Below are 17,889 nucleotides of genomic sequence, written 5' to 3'. Positions count from 1 at the left end.
TGTCTCTTATCCTCTGCACTGTTCACACTTTGACCACTGCTGCACTTTTTGTATTTTTCTATAACTCGTGCCATTGTGAAATATCAATGCAACGTTCATAAGCTGTATGTAACGCAATTTCGTTCTGTATGCACCCTGTGCATACAAAATGACAAATAAAGAAGTCTAAGTCTAAGTCTAAGTCTAAGTCTAAATAAAAGGTGCATGTCACAGGAAAGACTAGTGATGATACAAATATGACAATTGCTTAAACTACAGAACAGTAAATTATTTAATCTATAATTAACATGGCCCTTAACATCCCCAGCTGTACACAATAACACACATTAAAGCAATGTTAATACAAAGCTGTAAAGTAGAGTGAGACGTTGATAATAACTTCCTTATGTTTTTTGAATGTATAAATTTAATTATAAAGGACTAAAACACCTAAAACTTATGGGTGATTTTACAACATTTAAAAGCCTGAGATTTTACTGAAATTGGGGCTACTGGGGCTCACTGGCCTTAGATGTAATGAGCGAACGGGAAGTGCTGAATACATCGCTCCAAAAAAGCACCCAGACATTGGAGGGCATGGTCTCTGCAGTCTCAGTTGTCCAAGAGAGATTACGGGACAAAAGAAAGCCAGCCCACTTTGAGGCAGTCTTTAAGGAAGCAGTGGATATGGCTGAGAAGCTGTCTCTAACACATAGGCCCCCAAAGAGATATTCTGGGCCAGCACCTGCACACAGGCCAGAATCTGCTGTGGAGTACCACAAAGTGGAGTTCTACAGAGTTCTTGACAAAGTAGACACACAACTTTCTTCATTTGAGGCCATTTATTGAAAAGCCATGTAAAGTACTTATTTACAAATTTGTTTTTGTATATATGTAGGCTTTGCTGTTCGTGTTTCTGTGTGTTTACAGCCTGCACTTAAAGTCAGTCCATGTTTAAATAAAACCTTTTTTTTTTCACACGTCATGTGGCATGTTTGGTGAGTACTTGGTACCAATACATGTTATTTTCTTGCAATGATGGGCAATTAAGATTGATGGGTTGTCATAGCTGAGTAATAGCCAGTAATAGGGCTCAGGATCCACGTTGCATTATGGGACGTCGCAGCCATATTGACTGCTACGCAAACGTAAGCATAGCTCTGACACAACGTTGTTGTTGAAAGAAGAGACAGAAGTAGAGAGAAAAAAGATGTTAAAATCCCGAAAAGGATCTGGAATTTACCGGGACACATTAAATAGAGAAGCCAGGGACCGGTATGGTGACAAAATCAGCATTGTTAATCATTTGGATCCATATAAAGTTCCAAACAATGAGTGGAGCACCAATGAGTGAGCGCCTATACTTCAAAACAGTTCCCAAGCTACAAGTCCCTGGAGTCTCATGTGGAGTTCATGAATGGATGGGTTCAGGAGCTGCAGATCATAAAGCCAGCAAACAGTGGGAACACAGTAATCCGTACGAAGGTAAGCTGTGATCAGAGGGGCTCTGGAACCTGCTAGTTTAGCAACTGCTAACCGCTAAGGCTAACAACCACTCACGCATGTAATGTACTTTTAACTAGCTGCTATGTGTTTAAAAGGTGTAGTTAGTAACGTTAACTGCCAACCCTCCGGGTTTCTCGCGTATTTGAGCCTTTTCCCGCTGCCGTTTTTATTATTTTCCCGTAAAAGATCCCAACTTTGAAGGAAAGAAACACTGTAGGCTATAAAATAAAACCGTGCATCTTTAACTTACCAGAATGAAAATGCAGGGAACACACTCTCATTGACATCGGAATACTGTGGAAAGTTATGTTCGGTCGTCTTACAGCCGCGATCCAAGCTAGCCGACGACTCTTTATCTCTGACGCTTGGTCTCCATGGTTACGCCTCCAGTCAGGAAAGCGGTGGAAAGTTAACCCATTTTCTATGTTTCCATGGCGATCATGTGTTGAGCTGTTACAGCCCACAATACAGCAACGGTTTACCATGGTTGAAATCAAGTTAAGGTGAAATTAATCAAATTAAAACACGGCTGAGAGGGAGTACAGTACGCGGTAGTCATAGGCAGTAGTCTGAGCTGCTGTAAAAGACGCATTCAACATGGCGGCGACGCGAAGTGCTTACGTCACGATGACCAAGCCCTATAGTAACTGTCCCCCACAGTTTCAAAAACCTATCTGCGCCCCTGCCCTGGCTTCCACTTTACGTCTTACAGTCTAGATGGGGAGTCGCCATACTCTGTCAACTGTAATTCATTCAAACCACCACTAGATGGGGGTAAGTCTAACACACTGTAAATTATTTCAGCACAACTGATAAAAATAAACTGATCAATTATCTGACTACAGACATAATTCCTAAAAGTTGCATGATGAAACTTTTAAAAACTGTAGAAATTAATCTGTGTTTACCCAGAAGATCACATTTAGAATAGTCCAGTTTATTTTTTTGAGTTAGATTTCTTAGGTTAAAACATTCATTTTGTAAAAAAGAAAATTAAATTTAACTATAAGTTTGTTTCTCTTTATGAGGTTTTAGATAAAGGTTTTAGATAACTGCTAATATTTGCTGTTTTCAGTTTAAATGGTATCCTTTTCTTCTTTTATTTTGCCATCTAATTGGGATATTTATTGCAGGTATAAGAATAATTTTCAAGGAGGGAGAAAACATAAACAAAACCTGATGGAATATGGCACAACATTTCAAATTAAACTTATTTTGTTCATCTCGAAACAACAGGTAGGCTTCAAGTTTTTTTACTTCTGAATAAAAATCTGCAAATGGTAGTAAATAAATGTTAATCCACTACATTTAGGCAAACAGAAATAACAGCAACTGATAGTTAAAAACATTTTATGACAAAAAATTTAAGTGATTAATTACTTCAAATACATTGAAAAGCTTCCAACAATAACAATTTGAATTAGATGATCACTTGCCTGATTGTTTGCTTTGGTCTGAATTGTTTTCATGGACTTTCTTGGTTTTCATCCACAGGTATATTTCTGCCTTGGCTTACATTCAACAGCAGGGTATTCCCCAAGATATGGGGGGTTCCAAGCCGTTACGGTGCTCCTAAATGAGGAATTTTCCTCTGAGGACATCAGCAGCCTCACTGCATAAGACTCAGTTTGTTATATGCTGTAACTCTACTGAAAACCAGGCAAAAAATAAAATAAAATCCTCTTAGTTGAAAGCAAAAGAATATTAGAAAGAAGGCACTTTGTCGGTTACATAACGAGTCAGAGTCTCTGCAGATCCTGTGAGGGGATCCATTTGTAGAAAGCAAAGAAAGCAGACCTCCATCGGCAGGTGCAAATGTCTGTTGAATGCATCTCACCCACACTGAGGGAGCCCCCCCTCGTCCACACAGTGTCCAGCGACAGAGAGAGCATCTTCCCCCGCCGTTCCCCCCCAACCCCCTCCACAAGCAGAGCAAAGCGATAGGCAGAAGAACCTGTGGGAGTGATCCAGCCCTCTCCAGATCTGGATCCTACAGCATCTCATATTTTCCCTTTCTCCCCATGTGGCCGTGTTTTATCCACAAACTGCTGAAACGAGCAGATGTGGTGGTGTCTGCAAAGAGGGGGAGTGTGGCTACAAAGGGGAGCTCCTCACTCCTCTGCATTGGGAGAAGACTCTCAGTAAATCTGTTGTAGTCTGCTTAGAGAAGCTCCCTGCTTTTCATAAAGGAATCATGTTTTTGCACTCTAGCAAATCATCCCCATCCTGGGTCTGTTTTTGATCATATCGCATGTAATTGTTGTTAGATAGGGAATTTGCTCAGTGCTTAGGATAATTTCCACAAATGAGAAACAAATATAGATCTTTATTAGATGTTTAGTTTAAGCACTGAGCATCATTTAGCTCTCAGAAACAGTGATGCTCACAGTGACGTTGGAGTTCACACAGAATATCAATGTGCTAACAGCAAAACAGCTCAGTGAGCCTGTCGCCTAAATTGTTCCCTTAAAACACATTTGTGCTTCAAACAAATCCACAATTTGCAATATATAAAATGTGTTTCATGCCTGAAACAGAGAAGTAACTCAGATAAGAATTCAATTCTAATTAGGTTTCAATAAGTTGGATTTCATGGTCTGCTGATTGTGTAATCTCAGGTCACACAGCGAGTCTTTTGTCTCCTTGGAAACTGTTTTTCATGGGAATGATATTATCTTCTATGAGGTGTTCGGCATGAACGTGAACGTCAGGGTGTAATTCAGCTTTACATTTAATGACCACTTGTTTTAGTTTCTCACATTAAATCACAGCAAAGTGTGCAAAAATACACACAACGGCACAGCATTTTGGCTCACTGAGATATAAAAAACATTAATAGGACAAAGAGTAAAGCAATAAGAACAGATCATCATATTTGAATCTGCTATAAGATACTTGAAAACAGTTATTTATATATACTGTTAAAAACGTAAATCCTCCTTCGTGTCCCATTTTGACAACTATCAAACAAAAATTTTATATAGAGTATTTATAGAAAGAAGATTTATGAAATATTAAATTACTTTCTTTAAATTCGGATATTTAATTACACTTAGATTTATTTTCCTTAAAAAAGTTTGGAAAGAACAAGCTGTTGTGGCGTTACCGGCTTCTAATTACCATGACCTAATTGAATGGAGGTGTATCTGTGGATATATTTATTTATACATTTCCATTTGTCAAGTAACGAATCATAAATACTCCGTTACTTTGCTTAAAGGTATATGTCAGGATTGGGTGTTGGTTTGAGGACCCAAATGCAGAGGCAAGTAGGCAGAGGTGAATTTAGGTGGGTTTAATGAGGTTCTCAGGTAGGGAGGCAGGAATCAAAAATCCTACAGAAATAACAAACAATCCAGAACCAAGGAGACATCAGGGGAAACCAAACTCTAGGAGCCAGGGAGAGACGAGGTAAGCAGACAGACGTTAGACGAGGATCCAGCAAACAGGAACTGAAGAGGGAGGCTTTTAAAGGGGGCAGAGACAAAGAGAGGGCTAACGAGGGGATTGAAAACAGGTGAGGGCAGAGCAGAAAACAGAGCTAGGGAAAGAGGACACAAGAGGGCAGCAGAGGACAACAAATGGAAAACCAAGACTGTGACAGTATAGAGGACAATCTTTTAATTCCAGGTGCATCATCTAAATAAGTGGTCCTAATTGTCAGTCATTCTGGTGATATGTTTATGTTAGGCCGTCCTAAGTGCTCATCCCCAGTTAGCTTTCTTTTTCTGCGCATGCACACTTTCAGGCATAAATCTGTGGTGAGCTACAGTTTCAGACAGTCATCGAAGCTCACATTTCTCCTCGCCGTTCTTTGAAAATGGCCGAGGGTTGTAAGAGAAAAAGTGTCTATCATAAGATTGAGAAGAAAAGAGCTCTCCTCGAAAAGCATTATGGGATTTGCTGTCGCTAGCCGACAGTGGCGACTACAAACAAAGATGGCGCAGGCACCGTGCGGTGGAGGAGGAGTTACGTGAACAACTGGGAGCAAAAAGCACTGATCATCGGTCCAAACGCTAAGTTAACTGAGTTCGCCATAGAGTCCACTATATAGTTCCCGCTCTAATTAGTGATTGAGGGATTTGAGGGTTAAGGCGGACGTACAAACACAATTAGCTTTTATGAGTTATGAGAACAGTAACTTTTAAACAGAGCATGCACGAGGAGAAATGGGCTTGAGCATGCTGTCACGCATGTTTAATAGGCGTTCCCTCATGGGAGTGGGTCCATGGTTTTGCATGTGCATTTTTTTTTTTTTAAGTGGGAAGGGCAGGTCTTTTAAAAAAAATGCAATAATCCTCCACATTACCTTTAAGTAGAAATTTTGGTCATTCATACTTTATTTGAGTAATAATTTTTACTCTACTTCTACTTTTTATTTTACTCCTTATATATTATATTTATTTTTTGCAATTAACTCTACTTCCCACTCCTTGCATTTTAAAAAGTACTGTCATTACACATTTTTAATCACAATTTCTCACGTTTGTGTTGAAACAACAACTCATAACAACCGCTGCATCCGGGAAAAAATATTGATTGTGATTGGACCCGAAGACATCGAAGATAATCTTTTAAAATTCTGATACCCTTTTGATTTATGCGCTGTTCGTCTGACCAGGACCTTAGACGGATCGTATTCACATTACACTTCGGCATGTAAGAAGCAGAGGAAAAGATATCCTAAAAAAGCCAGGTGGACTGAGATAGTTGTTGGCCAAGAAGAGCATAAAACATTTGTACATCCGTGGCCCTACTTAGGAGAAATATTTAAAATAGTTGGATTCAAAAATAATTCCTATCTAATATGCAACAAGCTCTGTGCACGGAAGTACCATGAGCTAATGGTGCTTAAAAACTCACTGCCTAATTTGAAAAAGCCTGCTGAGGTAAGCCTTGTTTTTTTCCTGTCAATTATTGATAACATTTTCTTGATCTTCAGATTGAGATTTCTCCACTTCAACCTTTTTCAAGGTGCCTACCTTCAGATAGCGTGGATCTTTAAAAAGAAATCAGATTTTCATCTCAAAATGCCCCAGAATTGACTTGCGTCTTTAGTTTCCGTGATTAGTTCCTTAAGAAACAAGTTCTACACCTGGTGCACTGCATATCCCAAAGAAAATATTGTGGAAGACTATTAAAAGGATTTCCCTTTCCTCCAAACAAAGATAAACTGGGTTATCAAAGTCCCATTTCCTAATAAATCATGTGGGAGTAAAGAGCTGTTTCACTGGTCCATTGGTCTACAACTAAAACATTAATTTTCTATCATGACAGAGTAGTATCTTGGTTGGGGAGTGATCTTTAATAGCAAGGTACAACAGTCCAACATCTTACCGCTTAGTCAGAGTAAGCTTACAACTACAGATTAGTCTGACCAAGGAAGGCTGTGGGCAGCAAGCAGCAAGCACTCTGGACATGTAGAGGAGAGTAAGAGAAATTGTGCGGTATTAAATGGAGGGATATGAGCTACAGCACATGTAAAAATAAACTAAGGTTACCTACTGTTAGCTTCTATATATATACAGTATATATATATGTATATATATATATATATATATATATATATATATATATATATATATATATATATATATATATATATATAAGAGATTTTATCTCAAGGGACTTCCTGGTAAAATAAAGGTTAAATAAATAAATAAATATTATATATATATATATATATATATATATATATATATATATATATATATATATATATATATATATATATATATATATATATATATATATATATATATATATATATATATATATATATATATATATATATATATATATATATATATAACAAGCTCAGCCTTAAATTATTGCAATTAGTATCGGGGAGTGATGGCCTAGTGGTTAGGGCATTGAGCTTGCAATCCAGATGTTCACATTTCAAGCCCCACTCCCACAGACTGCAACTCTGGGTCCCTGGGCAAAAAACCCTTAACCCCACACTGCTCCCCGGGCGCTGTACAATGGCAGCCCGCTGCTCTACAAAGGGATGGGTTAAATGCGAGAGTTAATTTCATGGTCAACAGTCCTCTGAAGCTGCATTTTGGAACCACAAGCAAACAGGATCTAAAAATAGTAATGAATCCACATTACGGTTACTAATTCAATGTTAGAAAAGGCAAATCGATTTGTAGTGAATCGTCCAGAGTTGGCACTAATGGAAAAGGGAAAATATTGTCTTGGGCTGTGCATGAAAAAATCAGTACAAAGATTAATCTAGATGTTTTTAAAAACTACTTAATGTCAATATTCTGGCTTTCAATATACCTCCAGAGCCCTAGGGGGCGTTATTACAGCGTGCCATTACTGTTCACAACGGGGATATGCAGGTAAGATGAATATGAGGAATGGCCAATTGGATTTTAGAAGCACCTTCGTCCCTAAAACCAGACATTTGGGCATTTGGTTTTAAAGCCAGTGAAAAGAGCCAAGGACTTGACAAAACAAAGGCAATATGCAGGCACTTTAATGGTGCAATAGGCTATACTGGAAGCACGACCTACCTGTGGGCTTACTACAAAGACACCATGTTGATAAGCTAGCAGCACCAAAGATGCAACAGACCTGAAGACCTGAAGCAAATGAGTCTGGACAACACCACATATAAGATTCCATCTTCCTCACCCAATGCCATTAAGCCCAAAGACTTGCTGGCGCATTTTTTTTTTTGGCTGGATTTGCATCCTTACTGCGTGGTTGAAAATAGAGGCTTTCGCTATATGGTAAATACTCTGGAGCCACCTTATGTTATCCGATATTGCTATATAACTGAAATAGCTGTGCCCATGAAGTATGAAGAAATCAAAGAACGTGTCAAAACTTCACTAAGTCCAGCTACAAGGGTTGCCCTTACATGCGATTGTTTGACGTCTTGAGCCACCAAATCATACTTGACAATTACATGTAATTCCATTACCAAGGAAGGGGAGCGGAAAGCGTTGGTTTTACAAACACGAGCCGTGCATGAGAGCCATATGGGCACCAACATTACAGAGTTACTGAAAAAGGTGCTGGATGAATGCAGTACAGCAGCCATTGTTGCAGACAATCAAAGACCATCAAAGCGGAGCTAACTCATATGTTGCATCTCAAGTGCTTTGGAATGCAATGAGCCAAATGTAGTTTATTTTCTTCTCAATATATCAGTGCTCATAATATTTGGCTGGTTTTGTTGATTAAATAACTGGGCATTAATGTGAAAGTAATATATATCGATATGGGAGTCAAATTAAATCAAGGTGAGGTATATCGAGAACCGTATTGTATTATGAGCTATGTATCAAGAATCATATCGAATTGGCTCAGCCTAGATGATACCCAGCCCTAACATTGTCTCTGTCTTCTACAGAACTTTAAAGAGGGATGCAGAATCAAGAAGCAAGAAACTGCATTGTCATTATGAAACTATTACAAACTTTTGCAGAGACTCCTGGGTTAGAGGGGAAATTCAAAAAAGCTTGTAGAAAATAACAAAACAAAACACTTATATATAGTGCCACTAACTACTACTCCAGTCTGTGAAATTGGCTGATGGTCCATTTGTCAGCAGGAGTGTGTGGATTTGTGATGGTGTGTGTGTGAAGGTGAAAGTGTGCTGCTGAGGTGGTCAGGGGGGTTGGGTTAGAGTTCTCCCGGGGGATGGGATGTTAGTTTTTGACTACAACAGAGGGGATTGCCTACAGCTATGAGCAAGAAGTATGAGCAGGAATGTAGCTTTGAGACTGTTACCCTCCAGCTGTCCCACAGCTACAGTCGGGAGCTGCAGAGATCACAGCCTGGTTGTTTCAAACTTGAAGCCCAAAATTAAAATTCTACAGGAGGTTTTGTTCTTTCCTGAGCAGCATAAAAATTCAAACTCTACAACTATACAGTTCTGATTCAAAATGTTAACCATTTACATACCGTTTTGTATTTTTTTGTCATGCTCAAAAGTTTCTGATTATCGGAATATATAATACCAAAGTAATACAAAGGCAATTGTATTTAAAAAGCTTTACTTGAATACCATCCAATGTTTGCAACACCTGGTAATACATCTTTTACAAAGCTTTAGGGAAATTTTAGACCGATATTCTTTGCACAGTTTAGAGACTTTGACTAGGCCAAAAATTGATATTCTTCCTGAGGATTAGGAAGGAAAACAGTGCTGAATACATGGTTCTGTTAATAAAAACAAGTTGTCCTCGTCCAGTTATGCTAATACAACCATGTCTGACTCTGGGTGGATGTTCTCTTATGAAAACTGTACAAGATTAATGCCAAGTTTAGAAGACAGATTTTTGGAGCTCAGCATTGCTTCTGGCATTAGAACTCTAATTGGTTTTGGCCCAATCTGTCTTTCTTGTGGTTGAACCATAGATCTAAACTTTAAGAAATGTGAGGCCTTCACGACGTCAGTCAATGTTAGTTTACCTCCTTTCCATGTTTCCTTAATTTTTAGATTAGGTTTCTCTATGTGGTTCCCTGGAGTCCCAAAGCCTGTAAGATGGCTGTAAGAAAATCAGTAGCAGTTCTAGCCAACGTTCATAAGAGGGGCACAAATAGGCTAGTGTTTGTTTGTTTTTTGATGTTGTTGTTTTTTTATAGGGGCACAAAACAAAAGGATAACAAAAACATACACAACAAAAACAAACAGGGCAAGAGCATGCATCTATTCATCCATCCATGGATGGATGGATCCATCCACTGAAAAAACGATATGGAAATAAGTAGAAAATGTCTTTTAAAAAGTCAATTTACCCTTAATTTGAGTCTGTTAATAAGATGTTTTGCCAATGGAATAAGTATTTTTACTCTTAAAATATGATAATTAAATAACATGCACTTGAAATGAGACAATGCAATAGTTTTTTCTTATTTTAAATGTAAAATGTCTTGTTCCATTGGCAAAGTGTCTCACTTACCTTCCAAATTCGAGAAAAAATTCACAAATTTTAAGAAAAAATGACTTATTTAGATTTGCATTTTTTGCAGTGTCCCCAAAGCCAAAGTTGCAGACCTCTGTTGTAACAGAAAAAAACTGTGATCCTATCTTGGTGAGACTGAAGCTTTCAACTGACTGCAATTTCTAAACAGTTGTTAGTAACTGAATATTAAAGGTAAAATATTAAATTGGCCGCAAGGGACAAACCAGTTACAGTTCTTTCTATCACACTGGAAAAATGATCTAGAAATAAGTAAAAATGTCTTAAATTAAGTGTATTTAGCCTTGATTTGAGTAGGTAAATGAGATAGTTTGCCAATAGAATCAGTATTTTTACTCTTAAAGTAAGATAATTTGATAATATGCACTTGAAATTAGAAAATGCAAATGTTTTTCCTATTTTAAGTTTAAATGGTCTTGTTCCATTGGCAAAATGTCTCTTTTATCTCCTCAATTTAAGAACAAATGCACTTATTTTAAGAAAAAATGACTTATCTAGTTTTCCATTTTCTCCAGTGCAACGGATATCGTAATGAGAGCTTCTTTAACATGACACTGCAAAGAAAATGATCCCCAAAAAAACTACAAGCTTCTTCAAATTAAGGTATTTTACCTTAATTTTGTGTAGGTTAAAACAATGATCTGCTAAAGGAATTAACTTTTTTGCTCTTAAAAATAAGATTATTAGATATTGTCCACTTGAAAATATGTTAAACATGTTTTCTTTTTCTTGTTTAAATTTAAACCATCATGTTTTTTTTGGCAACTTGTCAACTTACCTGCTCAAATCAAGGGATGTTACACTTATTTCAAGAAAAAAAATTTACTGATCTATATTCCAATTTTTGTAGAGTACGTTTTCAGAACAGAAGCCATAACAATAATAACATTACATAGATTACAGGCATGTCTTGAAGAGACATTTCTGCTCCTGAATGCAGACAAAACTAAAGATTTAGTCTTTGGCCCCCGAGTCTTTGAAAAAGAAGCTGATTAGTCAGTCACTTCATTTGGATGAGATTAAACTGATTTCAGATAATAAAGTAAAAAATCTTGGTTTTATTTTTGATCAGGACCTGTCCTGATTAAGCTTATAGTTAGAGTGGCTCAGGTTATCCTGAGCTATCTCTATAGTTAAGCTGCTATAGGCTTAAACTTCTGGAAGACATAGGGACCCCTACTTCATCATTCTGCTTCATTCTATATCTACTCTCCCATTCTGCAGAATCTGTCCATGTCATCTTATCTTTTCAATTTCTAACCTTCTGCTCTCTCTGCTTTTTCTAATAGTAGCTTCATCTGGTCTGTTCCTGTTTGGCTGTGACACCATCCTGGAGAGAAATATCAGTTGTGCTGCTGCCATCAACATCCTTGTTTATAGATGTTGGAGCTTGGCCGGTTTTTCCAGTGTAGTCCTGTTTCTCTGACTGTGACTGGCTGGATGTGCTCTCTTCATCCTCTGACATGGGAGCTGGCTAACAGGTCGTCTGCCTGGTTGTGTATTTCCTGGACGGGGCCGCCTTTTACAGCTGCTTTTTGTATCTCTGCTTCTGTCTTATTGAACCCCAGTCGGCCTCAGTAGATGGCCGCTCACACTGAGCCTGGTTCTGCTGGAGGTTTCTTCCTGTTAAAAGGGAGTTTTTCCTCTCCACTGTCGCTACAAGCATGCTTAGTGTGAGGGATTGCCTTCGAGTTGATGAACCGATGCAATAAACTGGTTTTCCTTAGATAGAAAACTTTGAATCAATTTGACTGGATGATCTGGTGAACTGTAAAGTGAGATGACATGTGTTGTGAATTGGTGCTATATAAATAAACTGAATTAAATTAAACAGTGACCAGGACTAGTTTAGAACCAACAATGACTAAAATCGTCTATATATTGAGACAAATATGATGATAGCTGTTGCTTTTCTGGTTTAAATGAAAGAATCTACAGCAAGTAAAAAAAGTAAATCTTTCCAGACTGATTTTAAAAGCTACTTAACTTTTGTAGATCTTGGGATGACTTGTTTCATATTTAGGTATTTAAGCCTACCTGCTTATACTGCTGATTCTGACAACAAAAAAGTGGTTTAATCATGTTTTAACAAGTAGTATGGGGAAATTTTATTTTTAAAAATAATGATGTAAAACACCTGTAACAAAAGAAATGTGTAAGAAGGAAAACAAGTGTAACAGGTGGAACAGGAACTAACTGGGACATAACTATCGCTATCACTTTCCTTATTGCCTTTTCTATCTGTTTCATCATCAGCTGTACATTTATAAAATTCCCTTTTCTCTGCGAATATTCGTAGCATGTCTCTGACTAATCTGAACAGCCGTAATGGTCACAATAAACTGGGATTTATGTTATAATGAAAGTCAATTAGTACTTGTTGATTCACTTATTGCATCAACAGGCCAATGTAGGGGATTTCCACAGTTAAGGTCCCACCTGTTCACTCACCATCCAGCAGGAGGATAACACGGCAGGGCAAACACGCGGCCGCATTGGACAGGAGCCGTGATCACACTCAGTGACTACGTCTAAAGCTCCAAATATAGCTCATGCCCAAAAGCCTAATCACCGCACAGGCTTCTGATGAGCAGTTTTCCTCAGAAACACCCATCAGTCACTTAGCTAAGCTCTCCTTGCTCCCCTCTGGTTCATGCCATTTTTTTCAGCCTTCAAACATCCCAAAAGCCTGCTTTCTCTCAGGAAATAGCGGCAGGACTTGGAATTAGGGCTTTAATGTATTAAAACGGGGGCTGCATTAACTTATTTTATTATATTTCTGCCAAAACTGTTGTAAAAAAATTCATTTCACCCTTTTGTTTTTTAAACAAATGCAAAAGAAAATAAGAAACAAGCTGAAGAACCTGCTATAGGTATTTATAAATTCATAACATAGAAATACACCTGCATGTCACACCTTCTCCTTTAGCATCGAGCACAGTAAAATGCAAAAAATATAAAGTATTTGTTCAAATTAAAACAATGTTCTAGCTGCAGAAAGCTGCAGCTAGTATGGATTCTTTGAGTTGTGTCCATTCCCTGATCATCAGGCAAGCGCTCAGTGCTTGGAATCATTGGGGGGGGGGGGTTCAGCTAAAATTATCTGTGATGTCTTGCAGTGTGACAGGAGAGACGTTAGCTTGCTAACATCACAAAAATCTGAGGCCAGGCACATTCCTCTGTATAAATAACCAGAGGGAGCTGGTGCACAAGAGGGGCGGGACGGGGGACGCGTTCAAAGACAGAGAGAGAGAGGCTTCAGACTGCACCGCTGAGTGATGGGACAGCTGCTGCTTATTTGCAGTGGAGAATTAAAGCAAATGAAAAGTTTAAATGCAGCTTTAAAGGTTTAACTATTCCTGAGCAGTGGCACCATACTATTATTGTAACAACAGAGCAACTGCATCACAAAGCTGTTGTGAAAATGCACTCTAATTGCACTTCTCTATTGTAGAGTGTTTCTAAATATGGAAGGTCCCCTGCTACTAAAGCGTAAGTTAAATCTGAACACAAAGATTCAACTCTAAAAACAGCAGCAGCATATTTGCATCAATAAAGTCAAAACAATAGAAGAAAAATATGTTTATGGCTTTTTAGCAGAGGAAAACAAAGAGAAAACCAACCTTTTTTTATTCCTATTATATACAGCATTGTTGAAATATCTTGTGTCATCTCTCATTTCTCTTTTTTTCCCTCCATGCTGCCAGACGTTGTTGTAATCTGTTAAAGAGGTCTCAGTGAGAAGTTCTCCATGCTGTCTGAGGGTTTTTTAAACTTTGTTGCTGTTTTACTCATCTTTGTCTAAATTAATTTTATTTTATTGTTTCCTGATCCATGAATAAATCAGGCAATAAAGCCTCGCAAACACAGAATGAACAGAAGAAAAACAAAGGACTCATTCTGAATTGAATATTTAGTGTCTTTGCCACAGGATTAGGATTCTCCTATAGGCCTTCTTTATTTTACCTTAACTCCTGCTGCCACGGTTAGCTGCGAATTTGGGACAGGAACAACATAAAATGCTATCATGCGTGGAAAACTACACATGCTTATACATTAAATGTCAGAAATTTTTGTCTAGGTGCCCAAAAAGGTAAACCTGACTCTGCCAGATGGATTTGCTCCGCATATCCATCTGGAAACCTTCCGTTGAAGTAATTTTGGGAAGGGGCGAAAATACTGATTAGCTGATTGGCCTATATTGGTGATAGACGGGCCAAATAAACCAATCAGATCAACGAAGCATATGACGTACTAACAGAGCGACGATGAAAACACAACCACAAGCCAGGCTACTCTTGCTGAAACCAGTCGGGAGAAGAGCAAAAACATCTTCTCCTCTGAGAAAAGCCTCCAGAGCAGTGTTTTGCTCTTATTTCAGTGAAGAAATACTCTGTAATTCCGATAAAACTTGCTCGATAGCCACGCTAACGCTAGTTTCATCGGCTGAAGCCGCCATGTTCTTTAGACTGAACTGTCGCGCTTCTCGTTGCGTCACACTTCAACCCGCCTCAAAGCTAGGGGTGGGTATTGGCAAAGAAGTCACGATTCGATTCGAATCACGATTCACATGCCACGATGCGATTCTATCACGATGCATCACGATACTTGAAATATTGTGATGCATTGGGATATTTTCACTGAACACTGTAAGAAAAAGATACAGCCCTTACCAGTGGCTGACTGGCTGAGTGTGATCTGGATAGTGTCTTCAATTGATACATAACTGAAAGCAACTGAATTCATACATAGCTGTATTTATTGAAATTACTTTTGGAGGTGTTGCCATGAAAACAAATACTGGACAGAAATATTACTATTACTGGCAGGGACACACCAACAAAAAGATCTTAGGATTCATCAAACTTAAAAAAACAAAATGAGGATAATCAGTCCGGACATGCTTATGACACAAAGCAGCAGGCGTCAACACTTCCGCAGCGACATCTGCTGGACTGGAAGTTGTATTCCACTTGGTTTGATTGATGTGCGCCAACCATTAATGTATTTTATTTGTTCATTTTTTTTTTTTTTATAATCGATTCTTGCCTTCAAGAATCGATTCAGTAGATCACAAAAATTAGAATCACGATGTATCGATTTGACGATTATTTTGCACACCCTTACTCAAAGCCAACGCTGATTGGACGTTCGTTTGGTGAACGGCTCCAAATTTTCTTCAACGGAGAGTAGCCAGACTGATTAGCGAGTGAAACCTTGAAAGCTCGCGAGATCAGGATGGTCTCACGAGGCTACAAAAAGGTTGCTTTATAGCCCAAAACCAGGTTGAAATCCCTGATGTTCTGTAATGTTTTTTATGTTTTTGTTGTTTTTTTTACCCTCCCAGCATTTAATGAAATATGCCAAACTGAATTAAACAAAGATATAGGTAACTAATTAATGCACTGCCAGGAGAACGATGTCTGATGTTTGTCTTGATAAATGAAAAGTGTTCAGTTCTACAACTTTATAGGTCGAAGGATTTCTGGTTTGTTAGCATGGAAAATGTAATTTAGTCACAAAAGCAAGAAATTCATTTAAAACCCTTGCAGTAATAAGCTACGTTTGATGGACTGGTCTGTCTAAGTCAGCTTTTGTGTAAAAAGTCAGTGGATGTCTGTCGTCATTCTAACAATAAGAAAAAAAAAGAGAATTAAATTTGCAGTTTAGTGCATATTTCCAATTTAAAAAGAAGTAAATGTGTGAGAATAAAACTACCGGTAATACCTTAAACGAGACAAAAATTAAGTCAATACTGATTCACAGGTTAAAGTTATTCCATTTTCATACATTAACATTCATGGCATATGTCAATGTAAAGCCGCTTTGAGGACGTTTCAAACTTTGAAAGAGGATCAAAAATCATCTTCCATGATCCACTTCTGTTCTACTGTGGTGAAAATCATTCATATGATGCCAAGAAAAACAGGACATCATTCATACCTACGTTAGTCATTATAAAAAGAGTTAACTGCTTCAAATTGGACACCGAATCTCTATCAATAGAAAATGGGTGTAATGCAATCTAATATAAAGCAGAAAAATTATAGATATTATTATCGATATACTGTATTTTGATTTTAATTAAAGTAAAGTATGTATAAAGTTAAGTGATTCTGATTGTTATCTAACTTCAAGGTTCTACTAAATGCATAAAATGTTTTACATTTTCTGATAATCCAAACTACAAATGGAAGAGTTGCAAAGACATTTAGCAACTGTGCCTGAAACTTTGAGCAAGGAGAGGCTCAAAGGATACAGGTAGGGCTGAAACAATGAAATAAATTAATTGATTATCGAAGTAATTGTCAACTAAAATAGCGATTAATTAATTGTTAACTGGAGAATAGAGACTAAACATGCGTTTAGCTGTCAGAGCAACCAACAGCAACATGTCCTTTTATCAGAATTGTAAAAAAAAATATATAAACATTTTGCATTTAAGATTAAAAAATATATTTTTGCCTATCCATATGCTTTATCCAGAACCCTTCAAGTTTTAGTTTCACCTGGTTTAATTTCATAAACAATATTTTTAACCTATGGCTATCCAATTATTTATCTATTAATAAAAAAAAAAACAATCTAGAGATTCATCGACTGGCAAAATAATCGTTAGTTGCAGCCCTAGTTACAGGAAAATCTGCCTGCTTGGAAGCAAAATGTTAAGTTAAAGGAGAGTTAAAACCCTTTTACATCTATTTTCAGTTATAGTCCTCTGAACAAATCTCTGATTTTCTTCTGAGGAACAGCTTGGTTGATAAACCATGCCTATTATCGTTTCTTCTTTAAAAATAGTTTATGTTTTATCAATGAGAGTTTAGGACTCTGTGTACACTGTCCTCCTCCTCTGTTAGCTGTCTGATAGCTGGAACAGTCCACAGCTACCAGCAGTTCAAACATAAAGAAGCAAACTCAGGCTGAACTCTGCAGAACAATCATATAGAGCGCTGATATATGAAAAGGCTATTGGCTGGGGAAATAAATTTCTACAAAATGTCAATATTTTTAAAGTCTGCTACATCAATGCAATGAGGTGATGCATGGCAAATGAATATGATTTACTGAGCAGAATGCACATTGCTTTGGCCTCCAGAGCATCCTTGGGTCAGACGCTGAAGAATAGGGACTCGCTTTCGATGAATAAGTGGCCTAAGAATGATTTATTTCCAAGTAATATCCCATAAATCAAACCTCCCATGGCATGATAATGTCACATAAAGATTCACATTAAACTAAAAAAACATGCAAAACCTGTATTTTACTTCAGATTTTGAACAAAAAGATGAAATTTTATGTATAGTTTACAGTAAAATGGGAGAAATTAACCAGTAATCAACATATAATAAGCAATAATAAATCTGATAAATGGACTTGCTCTGATTTGGGTAAAGATTGTGCTAAAAGGATAAATTTCCTGTATATTAAGTCCAATTTGGTTGAATAAACCTAAAATTGT

General features: G+C 37.5%; 1 protein-coding gene across 1 annotated transcript in view; it reads right to left on the bottom strand.

The window, feature by feature from the left end:
* spegb (striated muscle enriched protein kinase b) overlaps window positions 1-17,889 on the bottom strand; it is a 69,722-nt gene that overhangs the window by 50,473 nt on the left and 1,360 nt on the right. The window lies entirely within an intron of this gene.

The sequence above is a fragment of the Cyprinodon tularosa genome, unplaced genomic scaffold, assembly GCF_016077235.1.
Source record: "Cyprinodon tularosa strain WSP-4 unplaced genomic scaffold, ASM1607723v1 ctg189, whole genome shotgun sequence".
Lineage (NCBI taxonomy): Eukaryota > Metazoa > Chordata > Actinopteri > Cyprinodontiformes > Cyprinodontidae > Cyprinodon > Cyprinodon tularosa.
The sequence above is the reverse complement of the archived record's forward strand: the minus strand, read 5'-3'. Positions and strand labels throughout refer to the sequence as shown.